Source organism: Dendropsophus ebraccatus, chromosome 1 (assembly GCF_027789765.1).
Source record: "Dendropsophus ebraccatus isolate aDenEbr1 chromosome 1, aDenEbr1.pat, whole genome shotgun sequence".
NCBI classification, from domain to species: Eukaryota; Metazoa; Chordata; class Amphibia; order Anura; family Hylidae; genus Dendropsophus; species Dendropsophus ebraccatus.
Genome location: NC_091454.1, coordinates 159530546 through 159541709, shown reverse-complemented (window position 1 = coordinate 159541709; position 11164 = coordinate 159530546). Strand labels below are relative to the sequence as shown.

The 11164-nt window shown below is 40.7% G+C and overlaps 1 protein-coding gene across 1 annotated transcript in view; it reads left to right on the top strand.

Annotated features, from left to right (window-relative positions):
- Nucleotides 1-1270: 1270 nt before the first annotated feature.
- Nucleotides 1271-11164, top strand: part of MAPK6 (mitogen-activated protein kinase 6) — a 28106-nt gene continuing 18212 nt past the window's right edge. The window contains exon 1 of the mRNA XM_069982844.1: nucleotides 1271-1373. The gene's annotated coding sequence lies outside the window, so the exon portion shown is untranslated. The remainder of the gene's footprint in view (nucleotides 1374-11164) is intronic.

The window sequence follows — 11164 nt, the reverse complement described above, 5'->3', positions numbered from 1 at the left end:
TTGCAGCCCTGTGCCAATCTGGCATGGCCTAGAGTGACTATGCATTAGGCTGGCACAACCTCTCTGTCCCTCCTCCCAACACTCTTTATCATTAGGAATGCTCCAAGCAGGTATTCTCCTATTCACCTGTGAGAACACGGCACATGGGCTGGATCGTAATCTGTGCAGTTTTCACTGCAGAGGAATAGGAAAAATACTACCAGTGGCATTCCTAATGATGAAGAGGGCAGGAGGAGGGACGGAGGGGTGGTGCAAGGTTAGGGCACAGATACTCTAGGCCACGGCAGTTTGGCACAGGGCTGCAAGTTTTAAAGTTGTTTTTTAGGACAATAACTGCATCACCTGCCGAACGGACCCCGGGACAGATCTTGTATTAAAACCCACTATTTGAAGGTACAAGTGGTTTTGGGGGGACAGATTGTGGGTACAGAGTCACTTTGAATATTGTTTAAAATTTATATTAGGGGTATGCTGTTCCTTACAGCCCCCTCACCTGCTCCAGAGAATCTATTTGAAGAGCAAGGTGAGACCTTTATCTATTCTTGATTTATTGAGGAAATGGCTTAACTCATCTTATAAAGGGTCTGTAGAACTTACATTGTGTATTGTGATGTTGTGCATCTTAGACACAGTGCAGGTTAATTTACACTGTGACTGCTGAAGAAACTGTTATAAAATGATAGGGAGCACTTCACATCAGTCAGTCAGCAGTTGACACAGGAGAAGGAACTTGCTGTAAAAGCAATTTATCCCAGACTTCTGCAAGAAGAGATAAGTAATGTAGTGCCTGTGTTGTGTCACTCACCTCTGTATAATCGTTGGGTAAACGAACCAGAATGTGATCTTATTACAAATATGCCAATATGAAACTTCTATCGAAATGTATAATTAATGGAATGATATGTACTACAGGGTACATCTCATACAATGCATCTTAGTTGCCTCCAATATATTGCAGAGCACTGCTATAGCACATAATAATGGTTATTATCATATGTACAGTCTATTCCCGTGGACTTTTACTAAAACTCTACATCCGATCATGTTTGGTAAAACACTGAAGGTGCCCCAATAATAATTTCTTCTTCATTTGATATGGGATCATAAAATAATGCATCTAGTAACTTTCCTGCCACATTTTGTAAGTGTGTACATAGTATAGATTATAGCCCTTTTTCTGTTAATTATTCATAAGTTGAATTATTACCTCAGTGACAGCTGTACAGAGTGTCCATATCATAGCTTCATCACCTCTCCCTGCCATCAGTTCTCGTCTATTTCTGACGAGCGGACGGTGTAACTTTTCAGCTCACTTCTTGGAGTATTCATTAACTTAGTCTTCTATAAAGAGCAGAAAAGGCCAAATATTCCAGGTAATATGTGTAATGTTGTAATATACACACTTGACAAATTGCTAGTGAATTTTTTTGTGTATTCTATTAGTAGATATGTTAAGACTCTTGCAATTTTGAGTATTTTGAGTGGCAAAGTGCTTTACATTCCTAAATCCCTCAAATACTCTCAAAGTTCAATGGGCTTTCTAGCACTTGTTTGAAAATAAGTTTTACACCTACGTACTTCCATCAATATAGGGGGTGTAAACAGGTGTAATTTACATTTAATGTAATCTGCACTATGTAATGTTTATATAGCATATAGTGCCGCTTTAGTGTTGTACCATTTGTCTGAACATAGTCTAATAGTGACAAATGAGGCCTGACAAGCTATGATGTTATGATGTGTATGTAAAAAGGAGTCTGATATATATATATATATATATATATATATATATATATATATATAGCATTGTTTATCCTTTAACCAGTAGAGTTAACCAGCTTATGTTTGGTTGTTGTGATATTTCTGTTGTACTAGTATCAGTAGTGGATTATAATAGGGGCGTTTCGGGCAGCAGCCCGGGGCCCTGAGCTCCTGGGGGGCCCATGACCTCCCAAAAAGACTTATACTTTCAGTGGTGTACTGTCTCCTGGCTACACTTCCGCCATGATTTGCAAAAATCACAGGTTTTTTATGGCAATTTTGCACAAATCAGGACATCATGACATTATCTGTCCTGTACTATGAACGCCAGGCTAGTGCTTCCATAGTTACAGTGGGGAGGGGGGGCCCAGGATTGGTGAACAGCCCGGGGCCTATGGTAAAGTTAATCCACCCCCGACTAGTATGCCTTCATATAGAAACTGAATAAAAACCTCACAGACTGTCTACAACACAATTTACTAAAAATGGTTAGGTGTGGAGACTATATGATGTTACATGATGTTATATTTTTCACATTGCTCACACAAAAACATGTGAAGGTGGTCATTCTCCTGTCTGTGATAACATGTAATTAACACTTTCAATCAACTATGCTGAAAAGACATAGGTTTTATAACTGGTAACGCTTTGAAGGGTGAGAAGCTGTAAAATGTTCAGCAGTGTCAATACTATTGATATTGTGATTGGAGGGGCTATAGTGCTTTGTGAAGAAATGGTGAACAAGCTTTTCAGTATAGGTTTTGGGTACAGTTTGAGGCTATGTTTACACTACGCAAGTTCCGCAGAAATCACGGCCGTTGTTGCAATAGCCATGATTTTTGCGGTACCTACGTAGTGCTGCAGTTTGAGGGAATCCCGGACATACGCTCTGGCCGGGATGCCCAGCGGCGCCGTTCAGTGAATAGCGGCTGCAGAAAACCCTGTCAGTTCACACAGCGGAGCGAGCGGCTCCGGCCGCAAGTTCCATTGTGTGCTGTGGGGAGTTCTGATGCGGGCGCACGCTGATGCGCCCGCATCGGAACTCAGCGGCACTAAAGATCATCCGGCCAGTACTGCAGTATCGGCTGGGATGATCTTTTTTGAGACTGGCCATTCCGTGACCCGGCTGGTCTCATACTACCTGTGACCATAGCCTCAGAAAGGTGATTTACCAATTTAAAGGGAATCTATCAGGTCCGTACTAGGTACAGTAGTTCTTTCATTTTTAGTGTGGTGTTGTCTCAGCAGCTCTCTGATTCTTCCCTTAGCCCACCTAACCATCTATCTCTCATATACATACGTATCTTTATTGGGAGATTTAGGGAAGAATGTGGTGTGCTACCTTGTGCTGAACAATCCCCCAGGTAGAGAAGCAGACAGGGAATGACTTCAGCTAATGCAATGTTCTGCAGCAGCTCTGGTCTGACTTTACAAGACTTCTTAAAGCTCTGGTTGAGTTTCACACACCTCTGAATCATTCGGAAGAGTCTTCCAGGCATGCTGAAACATAAATGAACAGGGAAGCTGTTCTCACTATTGTTTAAACGCCTTCAATGGTGGCCTGACATCTAGATACACTGTATGAACTCTGAGGTAACCTGTTTACTTAGAGCAGGAGCCAGGTGATACTCCTTGGTCACCACTAGAGATGTGTGTGTGCTGATGATTTGGTAATAATAGGATAGAAGAAGAATTACAATGAGGGATATAAAAAGTAACAAGCATTGTTCTTCCTGTATGACTAAAATGTAGTAATATATAAAGGACATAATGCCAGATTGCGGTAAACTATCATATGAATGACATGCAGCGCTGCTTGCAGTTTCATATACAACAGGACTGTGGGAGTTTCCAGCCCCTTAGACAAATTAGCAGTCCTGAATGGCAGCACAGGACCAGGAGCGTCATAATCCTTGCTGTTGTTGGCTCCTAGCTCACTTGCCTGTGGGACTGGGAAACCCTACAAGATTCCAAGTATAAAACATAGTAATTATAAGAGATATACTCCTTTTCTACGCTTTTCCACTATAAGATGCTCCCAGAACTACATACTATAACAGAAGCATTGTTAGGTGATTAATCAACTTCAGTCCTGCTTGGGTGACATCACCTTCCTACAATGCTATATGACCAGAGCTCTGTGCACCCACAGGGGTAATTTTTCACACGTGTCTTCTGATTACTGTCTTAAAAAAAATTCTACATTTTATAAATGGTGCTTAAAATAGACATATAATAGACAATAATCCAGAAATGTTATCTGCATTAGGGAAGCCATGACATGACATGACAGGACAGGGGTTGATCCATAACTGTATGGATACTCTTCAAAATAATAAAACATTATCTGGTTAGCTTTATCCTGGTACATGCGTTATTTAGTGTATGGCAGTAAACTCTATTAAAGCAATAGAAAAAGATAATTATCTGCTGGGTGCTCTAGACTAATCCAGTTGCCATAACAAACTGCTGGCCTTTAGGGTATTACAGTCCTTTAAAAAAAAAGAATAATAGTTTGAACAGCCAAATTTACAGTGCTCACAAAATGTTCTAAAAGTAAGAGGATTAGGGAAAAACCTGAGAATATTGTAGACGATTTAATATGTTAAGTCCTGTTTGTTATAGAAGATTTCCAGCTAAGGAACATGACATACTTTCCATTTGCACTAGATTTATTGTCGAAAATGTGTTTTGTTAGACAATTTAAAGAGAATGTGTCACCTAGATTTTTTTTTTACTGATTAGAGACAGATACTGAAATGTTCTTTTTTCTAATCTGTTTCTATTTTCTGTAATTTTTTTGTGTGTATTATGGAGGCAGCCATCTTACCCAAGCTGTTTCATTTAGAGATAGGCTTTACAGCAAGTCCTATGGACACAGACACGATGCAGGTGGACTGACAGAGAAGCCGACGGCATCCCTAGTGACTGGCCTGGCTAGGGTTGCGCTGACGGTGTCCTTAGCAGCTGGCCAGGGGGCGCGGCAGTGCTTTTGTTGATGTAGCCGTGGCTGGGGCTTCACCACCCCTGGCCGATCGGCAAAGGTGTTATGTGTTTTATTGATTTTGACTAACGGCTGACACCACCAGTCAGCTGTCAGTGTGTGAGCAGACCTAGAGTCTCAGCCAAAATCAAGCCTGGGACTTGGACTCCAGGCTCCATAAGTATCCTCCCCTGTGTCCCATTACTTGCCTGCCATAGTGCCTAGTTTACTAGTGTATCTTGACCTAGCATTTATCCTGCATTGTATTTCTGGTATTCTGACTTCTGGCTCCTGACCTTTTAACTACCCCCTTGGATTACATATTGTACTGCGCCACTTGTTTGTTATTGACACAGACCTCTGATTTTGTTATATTGTGTTCACACTATATAGAATAGGGATCGCCGACCAGTTGTCCGCTGTTGTTTAGGACTGCTGTGGCAAGTAGACAGGGACAGCGATGCGGGTGCCAGTGTTAGGGTCAGCAACGCATTATAATAGGTCCTTTTTGGGCGGTAGCCTGGGGCCCTGAGCTTCTGGGGGGCCCATGGCTACCCAAACAGACTTATACTTTCAGTGGTGTATTGTCTCCTGGCTATAGTTCTGCCATGATTTGCAAAAGATTGCTTCTTTTTTACAGCAATTTTGCACAAATCAGGGCATCATGACATTATCTATCTTGTACTATGAACACCACGCTAGTGCTGCCATAGTTACAGTGGGTTGGGGGGGCCCAAGCTTGGTAAACAGCCCGGGGCCTATGGTAAAGTTAATCCGCCCCTGGTTAGGGTTGCACCTGTTCTTTGTTTTAGTGGTCCCATATATCCGGACACATACACTGTAATCTTTAAAGAGGTCATTCCACAGGGAGATGTTATTTTCACCTGAGACTGTAATGCTGTGTAAATCACTTTACAGCAGCCTCCTCTTTATGATCAAGGATAGAACATGAAGTCTCAGTTTAGTTTTAGGCTAAGGGGTGAGAATGGAAACTATATGATTTGAGGATAATTTTAAAATATGCATAATAAAATATGCAAAATTGGCCATACTATATGTAGCAGACTTGGTCCTAAAATGCTTAGGGTTTACTGCTACTTAGAAAGCAGCCTTTTTTCCATACTCATGGCTTGTTGATACAGGATATGCGCTACATTATTTTTTCATCGGCAGGTCTGTATGAACAAAAAGCCATTTAAGCCATGTAATCTCCCTTAAAAAAGGGCTTCTGATTAACACAGTCAGAGATGATGACTCTTAAAAATGTTGCACATCATTCGGGAATAAAATGTGTATTTACCATAATTTTCTGTCATCTATTTTATATTAAACAAGTTTACTATTATATGTCCAGCTTATTGTGCAGTTATATGTTATATATATATATATATATATATATATATATATATATATATATATATATAGACTAAGTCCTGATTCATCACGCTTACAGTCTGAGGAGCTTGTTAGTTCCTCCCCCATCTCCAAATAGTAGAAGCCACCTGCTATGTGACCCACATTTAAGCTCAGACAGAAACATTTACAGAATTTCCTGTTTCCTTGGAGCACAGACATTTGTCCAGGACAGCGATCTGAGGTTACTTAAAATTAAAAACATTAGAGGAGATATGAAATTCAGCACAGACTGAATTACTCTGATCATTATACATAGAGAGCACATTAGGAGTGCAGAGCTTTTTGATATCATATAGTATTATGTTCTTTATTAGAGATGAGCGTGACTCATGCATGCTCGAGTCTAATTGTTTGGCATTTGACTCCCGGTGGCTGGCTAAGTTGGACGCAGCCCTAGGGAGTCTAGGAAACATGGATCCAGCCATAGGCTATATCCATATTTGCTTTCCAGGGTTGCATCCAACTTCGTCAGCCACCGGGAGTCAAATGCCAAACAATTGGACTCAAGCAGATTACAAAAAGTCCAGGTGCTAGTTGGTTCCAGGGCCCTGTTCAATGTCCCCCAGAGCAGATGAGAACGAAAAAGAAGCACAAGGGAATATAAGGGTCCTATTCCACCGGACGATTATCATTTGCATAATCATTAACGATCTCAAACGACCACTATTTGCGATCGTTTTTTCTTTGCTATTTCTTCGCTACTGCGTTCCCATCTACTGCGAACAACCGAACGACGTCTTATTCAATGCAAACGATTTGCGAACGAGCAACGATAAAAATAGGTACAGGTCTTATAAGGAGATCAACGATTTCTCGTTTGGTCGTTAATCGTTAACTGCATTTTAACTGAACGATTATCGTTTAGATTCGAATGATTTAACAATAATCTGAACGATAATCGTCCGGTGGAATAGGGCCCTAAGAACCTTTGTAATATATCTTATCAGAAAAGAAGTGCTTTTTTTACCCCTTATAAGGCTTCTTTCCTTCATCTGAAAACTTTAATTCACTCTGAAAGACAGATCAATTCTGTCTCATTTTTAGCTTGGTTGTGCTATTATGTCAAGGAAATTTTTGATCAGTGTTTACTTCCTACAAATTCCATTAATTTTCCCTTTTGACAAAATCCTGCAAAGATCCCTGTAAAGGGGCCAGTGAAATCGAAAAGCAGCACATTCCTGAGGATCTACCTGGCTGACCACTCTGTTGCCACTTATTTATGGCAGTCTCTCCAAAACAGAGTTGAGGTTCTCAGCAGGCCAGGAACAATTTTATTTTTAAGGTCAGGAAAATTTCCACTTAAGCAAATTGAGCTACAATTTGCCTGAAGGTTGTTTTTTTCTTGTTTGTTTGTTTTTTAAACTTTAATTTACAGTACCTGAGTTTCTGTAAGTTGAACTTTACAATACAAATTCAGGATGGTTTTAAGGAAAGCTGCTAGTAAGGATGGGTCCTAGCCACCTAGTCCTTTGTTCTATGTATGGATAGTTGTATACCAATTGTTTGCCACCCTTTAAAGTGTCATATATTACAGTTTAACAAAACCAGTTTCCCTAGCGATTTGTGGGCAGCAAGGCACAAACTTTTGTGTACTTTTCTTCATATTTACAGCCCGTATGGACTGCCCTCCCAGGTTTATCTTCTTTCTGTACTTACTTTAAGCTACTATGTAACACAGCCTCCCCCAACCATTTTTTTAAACACTGAGAGAAGCAAAATGTCCTTCTGACAGATTTATCTTATGTTTCTCTAAGTAGTAGCTAAACTGTAGGAAATTGTAAAGGAAACACAGCCACAATATTTAAAAAGTTATACCATCACACTTAAAGAGGTACTCCACAGTAAAAAAAAAAGTGGTGTATTCTTTCCAATCTGACACAGTGATCTCTGCTATCACCTCTGTCCATGACAGGAATTGTCTAGAGCAGAAGAGATTTTCTATGGGGATTTCCTACTTCTCGAGACAGTTCTTGACACTAACGTAGGTGGCAGCAGAGAGCACTGTGTCAGACTGGAAAGAAAACACCACTTCCTGCAGGACATACAGCAGCTGATTAGTACTGAAAGACTTGTGTTTTTTAAAATGGAAGTAACTTTTAAATATGTATAACTTTCGGACACCCCCTTAATTTGACGACAATTTTTTTTTCTCTGGAGTACCCTCTTAATGCATCTAAATCACATTTGCATCCTGTAAATCTGTGCCACCTATTTGTTTACATCTCTGCTAATCAAACTTATTCATAAATGGCAGAAATGTATGTTACTGTAATTCTGACTATCCAATAGTAGGAGAAACATCTTGTATTTTCAGTATTTGTCAATGGTTTAAAATTTTCAGTTGCTAAGATGAAGAAGTGTCCCACAATGTTTTAGAGTAATGTTACAGATGCCTTGGTGTAAAAGGATCTCTAATGTGTTCCTAATCAGAGAACTATTACAGAAAAGCGATAACAGGAATGTAGTGAATATGAGTTGGCTGCTTCCAAGCTATTCTATAGGGAATGCTACTTCCTTGATTACTCCAGAAACATACCATCCATTATAGAAACAAAGCCTCTTATGTGGCTTATTTCATAACAGTGACATAAACAAACTCAGCAGAGTCTAAGGAGATTGGACCAAGGTTAGAAAAATGTGCCACATAGAGGTCTGTATCCCAAACAAAAGAATGCCTGGAGCTCTCCACCGTCACTGCTGCTCTCACAGCTTAACCTGTTATGAGGCAAAAAAGAGCAATGGCTTCAACCTACACATCCTTCATTCAAATGTGACGTTCAATCATTTCTAGTAGCTTGTGGTCTCTAAATCCAGTGAAAAATTTTACATTTCTAAAAACTGTTTTGATAGATATTTTCCCATGGAACCAAGGCCTGTTCATGTGCCATAAACCCAAATCCATGAGCCACGACCAACAGCTCTGGCAGATCCATGCCATCATGTAATGCTATAAAATACCTGGCCAGAGAAGACTTCTCCTAGCTAAATCAGCTAATAACTGTGGGGTTTAGGAGCTCAACCTACAGAAATCAGCTCATAACCATGTTGGCTGCAATATAAAATGAGGAGACATTTTCTGTCAGGACCAGTCGCACCAAACAAACAGAGACAGTAAGCCCTAAGCTAAGCCCTGCCCACTGTCCCTGCCTACTTGCCACTATCTGCCCTGAAGGTGGCAGCGGGCAACTGGGCGGTGGTCCCTGGCCTATATTAGTGAAACAAAAAGACAAAACAAGACGAACAAACACAATAATGCATGGTTGACAGTCAGGGTAATAACAAGCGGGCAGCAAAGTACAGAATCACCAAACAGAAGAGAAGTCAAAAGTGAGGCAAAAGGTCATGGCAGGTGGCAGGCAAGGATGGTCAGAATACAAAGCAAGGGACAGAAAACCAGAGGTAACACAGATAAATGCAGGCAGAGCTGGAATGCAGAACAGGGAAGCTATCCTGAATAACCAGCAATGAACTGTGATACTGAGAATGACCAGAGCCCGGTCCAGAATCCCACTGGAGCAGCCTCCTGACTGCAGAGCATACACAGCTGACAACAAGGAAACTGACTGGCTATAAGAACCCTCAATCACAGAGAAACCAGAGCAAGAAAGCCATATGGTCCTTTTACACGGAGCGATAATTCGCCCAATCGCACAATTAACGATTTTGAATGAACAATGTTTTTTTTATAACCATCAGCGTTTAGACGGAACGATACATCGTACGGAAAAATCGTTATGCGATCGCTTAAGCCTATCTCAAACATAGGTCAAATCGTTGAAAGAATGTTTACACAGAACGATCTGCGAATTTTTTGCGAACAACCAACGATAATTTGAGAACATGTTGAAAGATCAAAATGAACGATTTCTCGCTCATCGTTTGCAGCGTTCACACGTACGATTATCGTTTGAATTCGATCGTTATTGTGCAAATTCGAACGATAATCAGTCCGTGTAAAAGGACCATAACTCTGAACCTGCCAGAGAGCTACTCAGGTGGACACGGGTGTGGTGGAACCCTGCTAATCACCACCAAGCAAGGGCTGGAATAAGACCGTGTTCAGACCAGGTTCAGACATGAATGTAATACAAACATAAAAGTGAAGAATCATGGCCAAAAGCGCAGTTTCGGTCGTATCTTGCGAACTGAAGACTGCGCCAAGGTCCCAACAGGAACATTCATGACATTTCCCTTTATGTAGAGTTTTCCAAGTACACAGTACTGTCGTGAGGAAATGGGGGAGGGGTGGAATATATTAAAGGGATACTTCGGTGATATACATTTATCCCTCTTTATTTCCTGTTGCAAAGTTATGCATAGAAACAGTCCCATTCTGTCACTTTAACTACCCTTGATACACTGAAAAGCTGCATAGTTTCAGTTTTTTTCTGTCTGTTTCTTTTGTCAGTTCATGGGGCTGGGTTATCACTGTAGCCAGCACCACAGCCATCTTTATTGTGTGATGTGTCATGCGTGTGCGGGCCTACTTGGTGACTCCTGGCCAATTAGAGGATGCATCCTTATTACAGCAGGTCACTCACAGTGTTATGGGTAAGATCTTGGTACGTAATGCTGTGAGAAAAGAAAATCGGCAAGAAGGAGGGTAGGACACTCAGGAGAATAGGATTTCATGAGAATAGCGATTTTTAACAATTACCGACTAACGACAAACAATCGCAAACGAGATTATCGTTACCCTGAAATTGCTCACCATATTACACAGAATGATAATCGTTAGTTACGATTTTTAAAATAAACACTACGACGATCGTTTACTCCATCTGATCCCAGCAAAAGAGTGGATGATGTGCAATTACACTGAACAATTAGTGAACAAACATGGAATTACAGCGAACAAATGTGGAATTACAGCCAATGATTAGCGAACGATTAACGATGATTTTTCGATCGTTGTCTGCAATTACACAGGACAATTATTGTTTAAATTAGAACGTTATAACGGTTTTTCTCACGATAAACATCCCGTGTAATAGGGCCTGTCCC